The following is a 12,863-nucleotide window of genomic DNA, read 5'->3' as shown; positions in this document are numbered from 1 at the left end:
ACTTTGATAGTGACTATTCCACAGAAGTCAACATTCGAAACAATAAACAATCCATTGTTTAATGCAACACCTTTAACACAAGATCAAATGATGGCTACACAAATGTTGACAGGTGTCCCTCAACAAGAAGTGATTCCTTGAATACCTAAAAGTGGATCCAAATCTAAGATGGAAGAAAGCTTTATGACTGGAATTCCTGATCTTACGAATGTTCAAAACAATTCTACAATGCAACAAAGTTCATATGTCCCATCAAGTTCAATACGTTTGGCAAATACTCAAGTACCCGTTATGCAAAATATTGTGACAGATCCTTCAATAGTGGCAACACAAAGAGCCACAAATAGTGGTGTGCACCAACAACAAGTGTTGCAACAATTGAGGAATGCACAAAAGGCACAATCGAATGCACAAACAAACAATGCACAACAACAACAATATCGCATTCAACAGCAAGTTGTAGTGTCTTTTGCACCATTACAAGTCAATTCAAACTTGCAACCACCACAATGGATTGGACAAACAACATAGCAAGTCAATGCAAGTGCCATACCCCATCTAAAGGAGAAACAATAGAAACCTCCCAAACAAAGTTTTTTGCAAATGATGGGATTTACATCAGGACAACAACAATTGGCACAAAGTCAGCAAGTTCTGATTCATCAGCATCAACAACAACATGTGCCTAAATATGTGCCAGGAAAAACAAGTTATCATACATCACAACCACAACTAATGTCCATGCAATATCAACAATAACCTCAATTGCAATATCAACCCAGGCTACAAATGATGATCCCATCACAAGAAGTACAGCAAATGGGTCAATGTCAAGGCATGGCACAACCATAGCAATAAGAGTTGTATCAAGAACTTTATATGCCAGAGACACCAAAGACAACAATTTTAGAGCATCAACAGCCAATGGAGAGCATGATGTATCGACAAAGAGTACACCCAAGAATGAATGATGAACTGCCAAAATCTTCGCTATCTGACACAATTGCACAATAGCTTGAGAAGTTGCAATGACAAATCGATGCATTGCAAACCAAAGGGATAAAGAAATTATACACAGATCAAGATTTATGTCCTAATCCATTTGACAAGAGCTTGTACATGCCTCCCTTTCCTAAGCATTTTGAGGCACCTAATTTTGAGAAATATAAAGGGAGTGGCAATCCAAAAGACCATATTCGAGCATTTTTTGTAGCATGTACTGAAGTGAGCTATGAGGAAACATATTTGATGCGCTTATTCACACGAATTCTCATAGGACAAGCCATGGATTGGTATTCACATTTGCCAGGGAACATAAATACATGGCCGGAATTGGCTCAAAATTTTATATCCCACTTCGCATTCAACATTGACAATGAAGTGACCATGTCAGATTTATGCAACACAAAGAAAAAGCAAGGTGAACCATTAATGACTTTCTTACAAAGATGGTGAAGCTTGTATAGTTGTTCTTCCCTAGATATACCTAAAGAACAACAAGTGAACTTATTTATTCAAAATTTGGTCCCAGAAATGATGTATGAGCTCAAACTGAAGAGTCCTAGTACCATTGAGAAGCTCATTAAGAAAGGGATGAACATTGAAAATTCTCTTGTAGCTAAGGGACTCATTAAGCTAAACAAAGACAGTGACAACACAAACAATTCAAGGGACAAAAATAGATTTTGGTACAAAAACAAGAATGTCACTAATGATGGAGTTGTCAACGCAAGAGCAGTGAATGCAAATCAACCCAAGTTCATGATAAAGAAATTGAGTGCTCCTAATATGTCAGCTATGCAACAAAATCAGACACAAGCAAGCAATATTATTCAACAACTGCAATACCAACAGTATAATCAACAACAAGGTTAGCAACAAAACTAGCAACAAAAACCTTTCAGATCAAGGTATGGGCCTCCTCGATAGTTTACGCCATTGGGAGAGCCTATTGAATCAGTAATGAAATGATTGATACAAGCAAATTTTATCAACTTACCAGATGTCAAGGAAGAACCATTGGTAAAGCCGCATTGGTGGAATGATAATGCATATTGTGAATACCATCAGTCAAAAGGACATAAAACCGCATCGTGTTTTCAATTGAAACATATGATTCAAGACTTGTTAAATCAAGGGGTAATTGAGGTAGACCCACCCAACGCGACCTCTAACACTAATCATACAATTTTCAAAACTCCTTTGCTTGATCATGAAAAGGGCAAAGCATCTTCTTCAAACTCTACCCAAACAACGAATCTTAATTATGCAAATACTAGTTATAACAATGTCATCAATTGTTTTTGAGCATCAAATGAGTATGTTTCCACCATAAGAATAAAGGGACAAGGTCCTTCTTGTGCAATCACCACTCGTCAATCCAAAATAGTCCTGAAAGGAGCTCCTGTAATTCCTCCCAAATCAACTCCTATGAGTCAGTATAATCTCCTAGATCATCTGGGAAAGACACCTACACAAATATCAATTCTTGCGTTGTTGAAAATGTCCCCTATGCACTGCGCAGTCCTAGATAAAGCTTTAACTGAGTCCACCATCCTGACAGACATTGATGTTGACCAGTTTCAAGCCCAAATTGGACATCTCACTATTTCCCAACACATTGCCTTTTCTGATAGCGATATTTCCCCTGATAAGCTCCCTCATAATGATCCTTTACATCTTGAAGTCTTTGTCCATAATTGCAAGATCTGATGAGTCTTGATAGATGGCGGAGCAGTTCTTAACATCTGTACCTTGAGAGTAGTCATTGGTCTTGGTTATATAGAAAATGACATTGATTCTTCCAGAAGAATAACAATCAAAGCATATGATGATGCTGAGCACCCATCTAAAGGGGTAATTTCATTGCCTATCAGAGTAGGTCCAGTGACAGAAAACACTTTCCTGTAGGTCCTAGACCTTGATCTCCCTTACAATATGATTCTTGGCCGTCTATGGATCCACGCAATGAAAGTAGTTCCATCTACTTATCATCAGTGTTTAAAATATCCTTATAATGGGACCGAGATAATAATTCCAGGAGATCGTAATCCATTTCAATTTTGTGCAAATCTAAAGGATTCCCCGCAACAACAAGTCCTAGTCATTAGAGAGGCCCACTCACATAATTATGTGGATCCTAGTAAGTTGTTAGATGTTGTCAAAGAAAAATTGAAGATACAGGACCAAGGATGCGGAGAGTATTCAATGGCTCAAACATTCCTCATTGGGAATTTACCAATATCTCCAAAATCACATGGCAAACCACATTTGTTGCAAAAGGAACCTTTGATAGTCATTCAATATCAGCCCCCCACTACATTTACAAAATGGGGTGAACTTAACAAGGAAACATTGGATGATGATGTAACAGATTGGCTTTATAAGGATCAAACTAATACACCACCTGTCAAATTTCTAGTGGAGTGGTATGGAAAAGGGTTTACTATAATACAAAAAAAGGGATATGATGGCTGTAGTGGTTTGGGCCCTGACAAGAAAGGAAGACTAGAACCTATTATACCTTAGATGCAACATCCAACTTTAGGGTTAGGTTTTGTACCATTGCGAATTGGAACCTCATCTACCAAAGTGACCACGTGTGGAAAGGGGTGTGACTCTGATGATGAAACAACACCTGAGGATATCCAACCTGAAACTGATTCCAATGAATGGGAGTGGAGTTCCTTTTCTTCTAGCTCCTATACCCTTGGAAATGTTTTCCTTGACCCTGATGATTTGTCCATGGAAGACAAACATGAAATAACTCCCCCTCCCAAAATATGTCCTAATGCTTGGATAGAGTCATTCTGGGACCCAAGCTCCGAATCAGATACGAGTAGTTCAGACAGTGATACCATGGACATTTTTATCCTTACCATCTCAGCCCTAACTCTCCTTGAAGCCGATGATGACACGCCCCTTGTCTATCCACAACTTATCCAACATGACCAACAAGAACCACTCAAATTGGATTGTTTTCAAAATGATGAAGCAATTGCAGAATTCCTTGGACTATGGGAAGGCATACCACAAGGTGATCATAAGGCAGGGTTTTCTATTGATTTAGATTCCACAGCATATTTTGGGGAGTCAACTCCATCTTCTAGTCATAAAAATGAAAAAGAAAAAGAAAAAGTAAAAAATCAAAAGAATGGATCTTTGAGTGAAAAGCGTAAGGCACTCTCTGATCATGGAAAAGTAAAAATGAAAGACATACCTGCGGGTGAAAATCTCTCTGAGGCGCTCAAAGGTGGAAGATTGGACATACCCTCATCAAGTCAGGATAAATCAACATTACTTGTGGAAATGAACGAAGAGATAAATTTGGGTACACCTGACAACCCTAAGGTCATTCATTTCGCTGCTTCTCTATCAGAACAAGAAAAGATAGATTTTGTCAATTTCTTTCTCGAGAAGAAGATCAGTTTTGCATGGTCTTATGCAAATATGCTCGGCCTTGATCTAAAATTAGTCCTTCATCACTTGCCATTAAAACCAGATGCCAAGCCTATCAAACAAAAAATTAGAAAGATGCATCCCCAGGTGGCTCTCTTAGTCAAAGTAGAACTCAAAAAATTATTAGATGTGGGCTTTATCAAACCAATTGATTATGCAAATTGGATTTCAAATTTGGTACCAGTTAGCAAAGTAACTGGGGGCATCAGAATCTATGCAGATTTTAGAGATCTCAATAAAGCATGCCCTAAAGATGACTTTCCACTGCCGAATATAGACATCATAGTTGACATGACTGCCGAATATGAGATGCTATCATTGATGGATGGTTTTTCTAGATATAATCAAATTTGCATTGCTCTTGAAGATCAACATAAGATTGCATTCACATGTGCTTGGGGTACCTACTGCTAGAATGTGATGTCCTTTGGCCTTAAAAATGCTAGAGCAACATATCAAAGAGCTATGATAACAATTTTCCATGATTTTATGCATACTTTGATGGAAAACTATGTTGATGACCTATTATGCAAATCAATCACAAGAGATAGTCATCTAGACATCCTTGGCCCAATCTTTGATTGAATGGAAACCTACAAGCTCAGACTCAACCCAAAGAAATGTGTCTTTGGTGTCACAGCCGACAAATTATTAGGGTACATTGTTTCTCACAGAGGCATAGAAGTAGACCCAGAAAAAGTTAAAACAATAATGGATATGCCTCCTCCTTCCAATCTATGTCAACTAAGAAGTCTGCAAGGGAAGTTACAGTCAATCCGCCGGTTTATAGCTCACTTGGCAGACAAATGTCATCCCTTCCAACATTTATTGCATAAAGGTGTCACTTTTAAATGGACTGAGCAATGCCAATCAGCATTTCAAACTCTCAAGGATTATCTGATGTCGCCACCTATTCTAATGCCTCCTATAGCAGGGAAGCCATTCATATTGTATATCTCTGCAACTGAAATGGCAGTGGGAGCTCTCTTAGCCCAACAAGATGAGAAAGGCAAAGAATGGGCTATTTATTATATCAGTCAGACACTAGTGGGCTATGAACTACATTATTCAACTATTGAACGGGCATGTTTAGTAGTGGTATTTGCAACATAGAAGCTTCGACACTATATGTTAAATCATCAGACATTGTTAGTTGCAAAAATTGATCCCTTGAAATACTTTCTTAGAAGGGCAGCTTTGACAGGTCACTTGGCAAAGTGGGTTATGATCCTAAGTGAGTTTGATATTGAGTACATTGAGAGAAAGGCAATAAAAGGACAAATCATAGCAGATCAACTTGCAGAGGCACCTATTCATGATGATCATCCAATGTTGACAGATTTCCCTGATGAATCAATATTTGCTCTTACTTCTTCTAAGGAATGGCAATTATACTTTGATGGATCTCTCACAAAGTATGGCTTAGGAGTAGGTATATTGTTTGTCACCCCTGAAGGAGATGCTATCCCAAAGTCATATAGGATCACTTTCCATTGCACCAATAATATTGCAGAATATGAAGCTTTGGTCACAAGACTCAAAATAGCAATCCAATGGAACATTACACATTTGCAAGTCTATGGAGATTCCCAGTTAGTCATCCATCAAGTGAATGATGACTATGAAACAAAAGATGAAAAGCTTCTTCCCTACAAGCTTATGGTGGATTTTTTCAAGACAAAATTTACTGATATCCATTTCAGTCAAGTTCCAAGAATCCTAAACAAGTCAGCAAATGCTAGGGTAACTATTGCTTCCATGTTAAATATGCCCCACAATAGGGACAAATGTGAATTTTTGGTCTAACAGTTGCTAGTGCCTTCTTTTGAAATTTCGACAACAGATGTGATGTGTGTTTTGTTGGTCCTAATTCCCCGTGGTACAATGACATCTATCGGTATTTGAAATCCTAAACCTTACCACCTAACCTTTCCTCTAACCAACGCCGAGCCTTCATACGCCAAACTGCCAAATATGTCATCATCGCAGACACCCTTTAGCGTCGTTCCTTTGACCACACCCTCCTCAGGTGTTTGGATTCTAATGAGGCACAAATGGCTTTACATGAGGTTCATGATGGTATATGTGGTGGACATTTCAATGGTCTGAGTCTAGCTAAAAAGTTGGTTCGTGCTGGATATTTTTCCCCCACCATGGAAAAGGATGCTCATGATTTTGCCAAGAAATGCTACAAATGTCAAATACACAGAAATTATATTCATGCACCAGCTCAAGAACTTCACTCTGTCATATCTCTATGGCCCTTTTCTCAATGGGGATTGGATCTTATTGGCAAGATTCACCTGACATCTACAAATGGACACAAATTCATCATCACAACCACATAATACTTTACAAAATGGATCGAGGCTATCCCTATGACCTATATCACTGGTGTTCAAATTTCAAAGTTTCTACTAAATTATATCATATGCAGATATGGGGTTCCCCTTGCAATAGTCACAGATAATGGTTGTCCTTTCAAAAATAAAGATGTCAAGGAACTCTGTGAAAATTTTCGTATCCAACACCGTTTCTCCAGTCCTTACTATCCACAAAGTAATGGTCAAGCTGAAGCATCAAATAAAACCATCATTAAGATCTTGAAAAAGGTTGTCAATGACATTGGTCAAGATTGGCATGTACAGTTGAATCCAGCACTATGGGCTTATTGCACTTCCATCCGCACACCTACTGTCGCAACACCTTACTCCTTGGTGTATGGTGTGGAAGCCATTTTACCCTTGGAAGTGGAAATTCCCTCTTTGCATGTTTCCCTACAACATTTGATTGATGATGAGACGTACAGAGTCTCTAGCCTGCATCAGCTTGAGATGTTAGATGAGAAACGTCAGACAACCCTGACACATTTGCAAGCATATCAAAACTGTCTCCATTGCTCTTATAATAAGAAGGTCAAAGGGTGACACTTCGAAGTGGGAGACTTGGTCCTAAAGGTGAACCCGAAGAATACACAATCTAATGACATCATCAAAGGAAAATTTGAGCCTAATTGGGTTGGGCCTTTCATAGTTACTACAACCTATGGTTCGGGGGCATATCAACTTGCAACCCTAGATGGTGAACCTCTATCAAATCCTGTAAATAGCATGCACATTCGAAAGTACTGAGCATAGTTTTTTTGTCAGCAATTCTTCAATATGATCCTGAAAAAAAAAAAATCAAAAGCTCAAAAATACAAAAAAATCAAAAAAGTGAAAAATTGAAAAGAAAGAAAAAAAGTAAGTAAAGAAAAATAATTCGTCCTCTAGTGAAAACCTAGCAAACAGGCGCTTTGGGCAAGTACCATGGTGAAAACTTGGCAAATAGGTGCCATGTGTAAAAGACTATTGTTCCGTTATCTATCATGACTCCTAGTTGTACTTTTCCCCCCCACAGGTTTATCACGATTATCCTTTCCCTAACCCAATGTTCTGTTCCAGGCCTATGATTGGTCAACATCATTGTCTTGCATACTCAGGTTTCCAGTCCTTGTGCATATGTTTTGGTCCTGGTTGTTGTATATGTCTTTCAAATTTTCATTGGGTGCACACCCCTTGTCATGATCAATTACTGGAGTTATTGCTGCATGTGGAATGGAGCTTTCTAATCATAGAATGTCTTGAAAAAAATCCCTAAAAATCAAATAATGTCCTGAAAAAATCCCTAAAAAGTCAAATAAAGTCCTGAAAAATGAACAAAAAAAAAAGAAAGCTCGAAATTCCTACAAAGTGAAAAACATCAAAATCCAAAAACAAGTTCTTTGGCATTTTGCATTTTGTCAATAAATGGTCCCCTTTGTGCATAAACAGATCGCTGAGCATACATCTAACAAACATTGTGCTTTAATGAAATCACGCATTAATAGATGAACTGTTTGACCAAGCAAGCATTCAACCTAATCACAATTGTCACATCAATCCAAATAGCATCAACATTACCATTGGTCCTTGTCAACATTATCATGGGTCTTATACAGGGTGTGGTATACTCAAAACCAGACTATGTCCTGTCTTCGACGGGGTACCACGCTCCCTGAAACTAGACAACATGATCAGTCTTGTTTTCCACTTTTGACAATGACAATCAGATTGTTTGTTTGACTTGGTTGAATTTGTGTGTCTTATCTTTTTACTGATTTATCTTTGGCTTCGATCATGTTCCTATGTTGCTCGATGATGTCACTGAGTGATTTAGAGTGACCGGGATGGTTCATGGTCCCTTTCCTCTTTTTTTTTTGTTGTGTTTGCTGTTTGTGGAATGTTTGTCACAAATTGGGGCAACTATATCATTGGGTGTCTATGATAAGTACGTTCACTTTGTGAATGTTGCACAGACCTCGATGCTTGATGTATGCACCCTAGGATGCTTCACTCATTCCTTGTGTGCGATGTGTCTGTCTTTTGCAAAAGGGGTTGTGTTCCAGCTCTGGCCTTCAATGCCATGATTCTCTGCATCTGCTTTGCTACAATAAATAAAGGTTCTCACCTACTTATGTACATTTGTGAAAGCAAGTTTTCCTTCATCTCTAACTATCCTCTATGTAATTTCTGCTTACTAACATTTCTTCCGTCAGTATTGGTAGTTTGTTTGGTCTAGTTCTCCGATCTCTGAAAAAAAAAAAAAAAGTTGCATCCTGCATTCATTGGTTAGTACATTTGCATTATATCAAGCCCATACAAAGCATTTTATCCATTTCATCTTATAAATGCATCAAAAACATAAACAACATTCATACATGTTCCAAAGATAGTACACAGATAGTGCATAAGACATCCATACATGGAAAGTAAACATAAGACATAACACATTGCATCCCATCATATAGCTGCATATCATATCATATATCAAACACACAAAAAAACAAAAAAAACAAACAAACAAAAAGAAAAATATCGGAGTACAAAATTGGACTGTCTGTCCTACGTATGGCCTGCAGGCTGAGTACATAATGTCAAACTATATATGTCTCCATCATAACGAGCATGTGCCTCTGTCACTGGGTGCTCCCTCTGTCCTCCTCATCCCTACCATGTCTCAAGGATGAAGCCCCTCCTATCCCTGGTCCTGGTTATGGTGGTCTCATAGGTCCACTCACCCCCATGCTACTCACTGACCTCCGAGAGCATGGCCTACTCCCTGTCCTCGATCATGACCAATATGACACTACTCTCTGCTCTGGTGGAACTACACTCTCATATAGAGTCCTTAAATGGTGCATCTCATCTTCTGCCTCTAATAACATCTGTGCCATCTCACGTGCACTGGCATCCCTAATCGACCCAACATACTCTATCACTCTCTGCTCTACTTGTTGTGCCTAGGCTATCACTATATCTCAAGCCACTGTCAGCCTTGTTATCTCTGCTCTGTACCTATCCCTCTTAGATGACCACTGCTCCTGCTCTACTCTCCATTGATCCTACTCTGTTCTCAAGATAGAATTTTGTCTCTCTAATGTAGCAATGTAATCATGCTGACTCGCTATGGCGGCCCTACATATATGCATCTCCTCTATGCGATCTATCTCCTATCCTATGGGTATATCCTATAATGACTCATGATCTACTGGATCTAGATATGCACCTAGGACTCTCCTCTCAATCATCATCCTCCTCAGCCTCCTCATCCCCCTCGTCCTGATCATCTCCCTCCTCATCATCTTCCTCCTCATCATCTCCCTCCTCCTCTCCCTCATCATCATCCTCCTCCTCTCCAATGAGTGGGAAGTCCTTCTGTCTCCTAGGTACTAGAACATCAGGATCCGTCAATGGCACTAGCCGCTGTCGTGCAAACCATTGCTCATACTCCTTTGTCATCCCGACATCTACAACATCTGCTCTCCAATCGCACTATCTCCGCTATAGCTATATGAAGTTAGCATATGCTATGTGTGGTTGAATCATCCTCCCCCACTGACTCGTCTCTCTGTGGGATCGGGCAAAGTGTGCAGTCCCTATCGGTACATCTTCCCTCTCTCGAAACTATCGTTTGACTCTCTCTAGCAGATACATCTCAATCACTCTCTGGTGATTCACTGGTCACCCAATCAGGTATCTCTCCTATCTGCAATACGGTAGCTCATCGCCATCATCTGACCATCTAGGGCAATCATGATATGGCCTCCATGTGAAGCCTCTCAACCTATCTAGCTCATGTCGCCAATACAATATGTATCTGAATGGACCCTATCTCAACACTTCCCCATAGCAGTAGACATATGGTCGATGTGGTACTACCTGTCTCTCTGCAATCAGCCGACATATGGCTATGTGCTCAAATGCCCATACCTATAAAAGTGTGACCCCACAGCTCAAAGTCTGTACCCTCTGATATGCTATCTCATGCAACTAAAAATATAGCATGGCAAGCACACATGGTCCCCATGCGTATACAGTCCCCTCTATCACCATCCAATAGGGAAACCATGTCCTCGTCTGTCACCTGCTAATAGGCATGCCATAACCACTGCTATCACCACATATCGCTGATCATACTCTGCTGCCATGGTCTCCTAGCAGATCTCCCTCTCTATGATATCAAGGTCATCTGCGTCGCACTCAAATAATTTGCACAAAGAGTCTCTCCCTATTACTGGATCGTACACCACCATCTCCCCATGAATCAGAATGCAGAGGATGTGCCACACGTCCTCTAGTGTCATAGTCGCATCTCCAGTCGGAAGATGGAAAGAGGAAGTCTCTGAATGCCATCGCTCGGCCAATGAGGTGAGAAGTCCTATGTTTTCCCTAATCTTGGGCATGTACATAATGTAGTATAATCCAAGTCATGCTAATGTGTCTTTGTCAGTACTCCTGAGTTTGTATCACAACATGAAGTAGTCAGGTTTGTTCTCCCACGTGATCAATGGATATTGTCGACTCTGCATCACAATTGGGGCACAATTTGTCAGTTTTAGGGTTTTCTCCTAAGGGCTGCATTTCCATGTTTCATGCACTAATCAGGGTTTTCTTATCTATTTTTGACCTATCCTACCCTTATCCCTCTTTTCAGGATCATCTGTGTGCTACTTTCGGTCAAACTAGAGTCATAAGTGCACAATTGCACTTGTGCACACTGTCTTGCACTTGTGTAGCATCAAGCTGCACCCATGTACCTTACATAGGCATAGAACATCTCTACACAGGCACAGATCTACATTTTTCCCTCCCCTATGGTCCTTGCAATATCTCGCAATCAAGCAAAATTCATGAAATTGAACATATGGGTTTTTGAGCTACATACCGCTACTCCCGCGTTGTCGGGTCATTTGTAGGTGTGTACACGTTCCCCAAGGTGATCTACCATTGGAATGTTCTCCATCTCTCTGCAAGGGTCCTTTTTCCTGAGCAACAACTCCTCCACTTTGGCCAGTGCAAATGAACTCTTTTTCTTCTCCTTGTCTCCTATATAGATCTTTGTCAGTACCTAGATGGACGTGCATGCTCTCCATCTTATGATGGTTGTGGTCTTTTGTGCCTTCCATTGCTTGTCCTTTGTGCACTTGACCTTCGATTTTTGATCCATTCGAACCTATCATCTTTTGCCATTCTTATCGATCACTTGGCCTCTTTTCTGGATTTTTCTGGCCAATTCCTCGAGGGGGCATGCATATGTTATTGTTATTGTCTGGGGCATTTTCATTATTGTTCTTTGAAACAACGCTTAGAATTGCATTGTCTCAAAGAGGGGCAAAATGTAGACATCTAAAAATTGTCAACGCTTGTGGAGTCATACTTTAACATTTGCGCATTGTCTTATTTTAGGGTTCTTGCCTCACATTAACATTTCTTCTATGTTGTGCACTTGGTCTTTATCATTTGCGAGCATTGAGTCCTCCTTCTGCATTCCTCATTTTTCTCACTTTCAAATTAGGTCTTATCGATAGCAATCTTCAGTCATGATTTTGGTCGATCTTATCCTATTGCATCATGGTGCATGCTCATTTATCATCATTTTGGACATCGTCAATCCTAATCGATGATGGAATTAGGGTTTTATCCTCTTGTCAATCTTTCAATCATCTTTATCTTATTAGTAATCATTTGCGATTATCAACTTGTCAATCTTGTCATTTTGTGATCGATTCATCATCAATCCTTGTCTTTTTCAATCATGTCAATTTGGATCGATTAGTCATTGTTCCTCGTCAATTGGCACCTATCAATTTGATCTCCTTGTCAATCTTGGTCAATTTGTCATTGATTTTTGTCAGCCAATCTCAATCATTTATCATTGGTCCTTTGTCAATCAGAATCATGATTGAACCTACATTAATTTCTTGTTGTCTTGACCTAATTCCTTGTCCTCTTATTTCTAGGGTTTTATGATTTGTTCATTTAATCCTTTTCTTCTTCTTTGTGGGTTAAATAAATCTATTTATTTAGTCCTAGGTCTCTTTCATG

Source organism: Cryptomeria japonica, chromosome 2 (genome assembly GCF_030272615.1).
Source record: "Cryptomeria japonica chromosome 2, Sugi_1.0, whole genome shotgun sequence".
In the NCBI taxonomy this organism is placed as follows: domain Eukaryota; kingdom Viridiplantae; phylum Streptophyta; class Pinopsida; order Cupressales; family Cupressaceae; genus Cryptomeria; species Cryptomeria japonica.
This window is presented reverse-complemented; position numbering follows the sequence as displayed.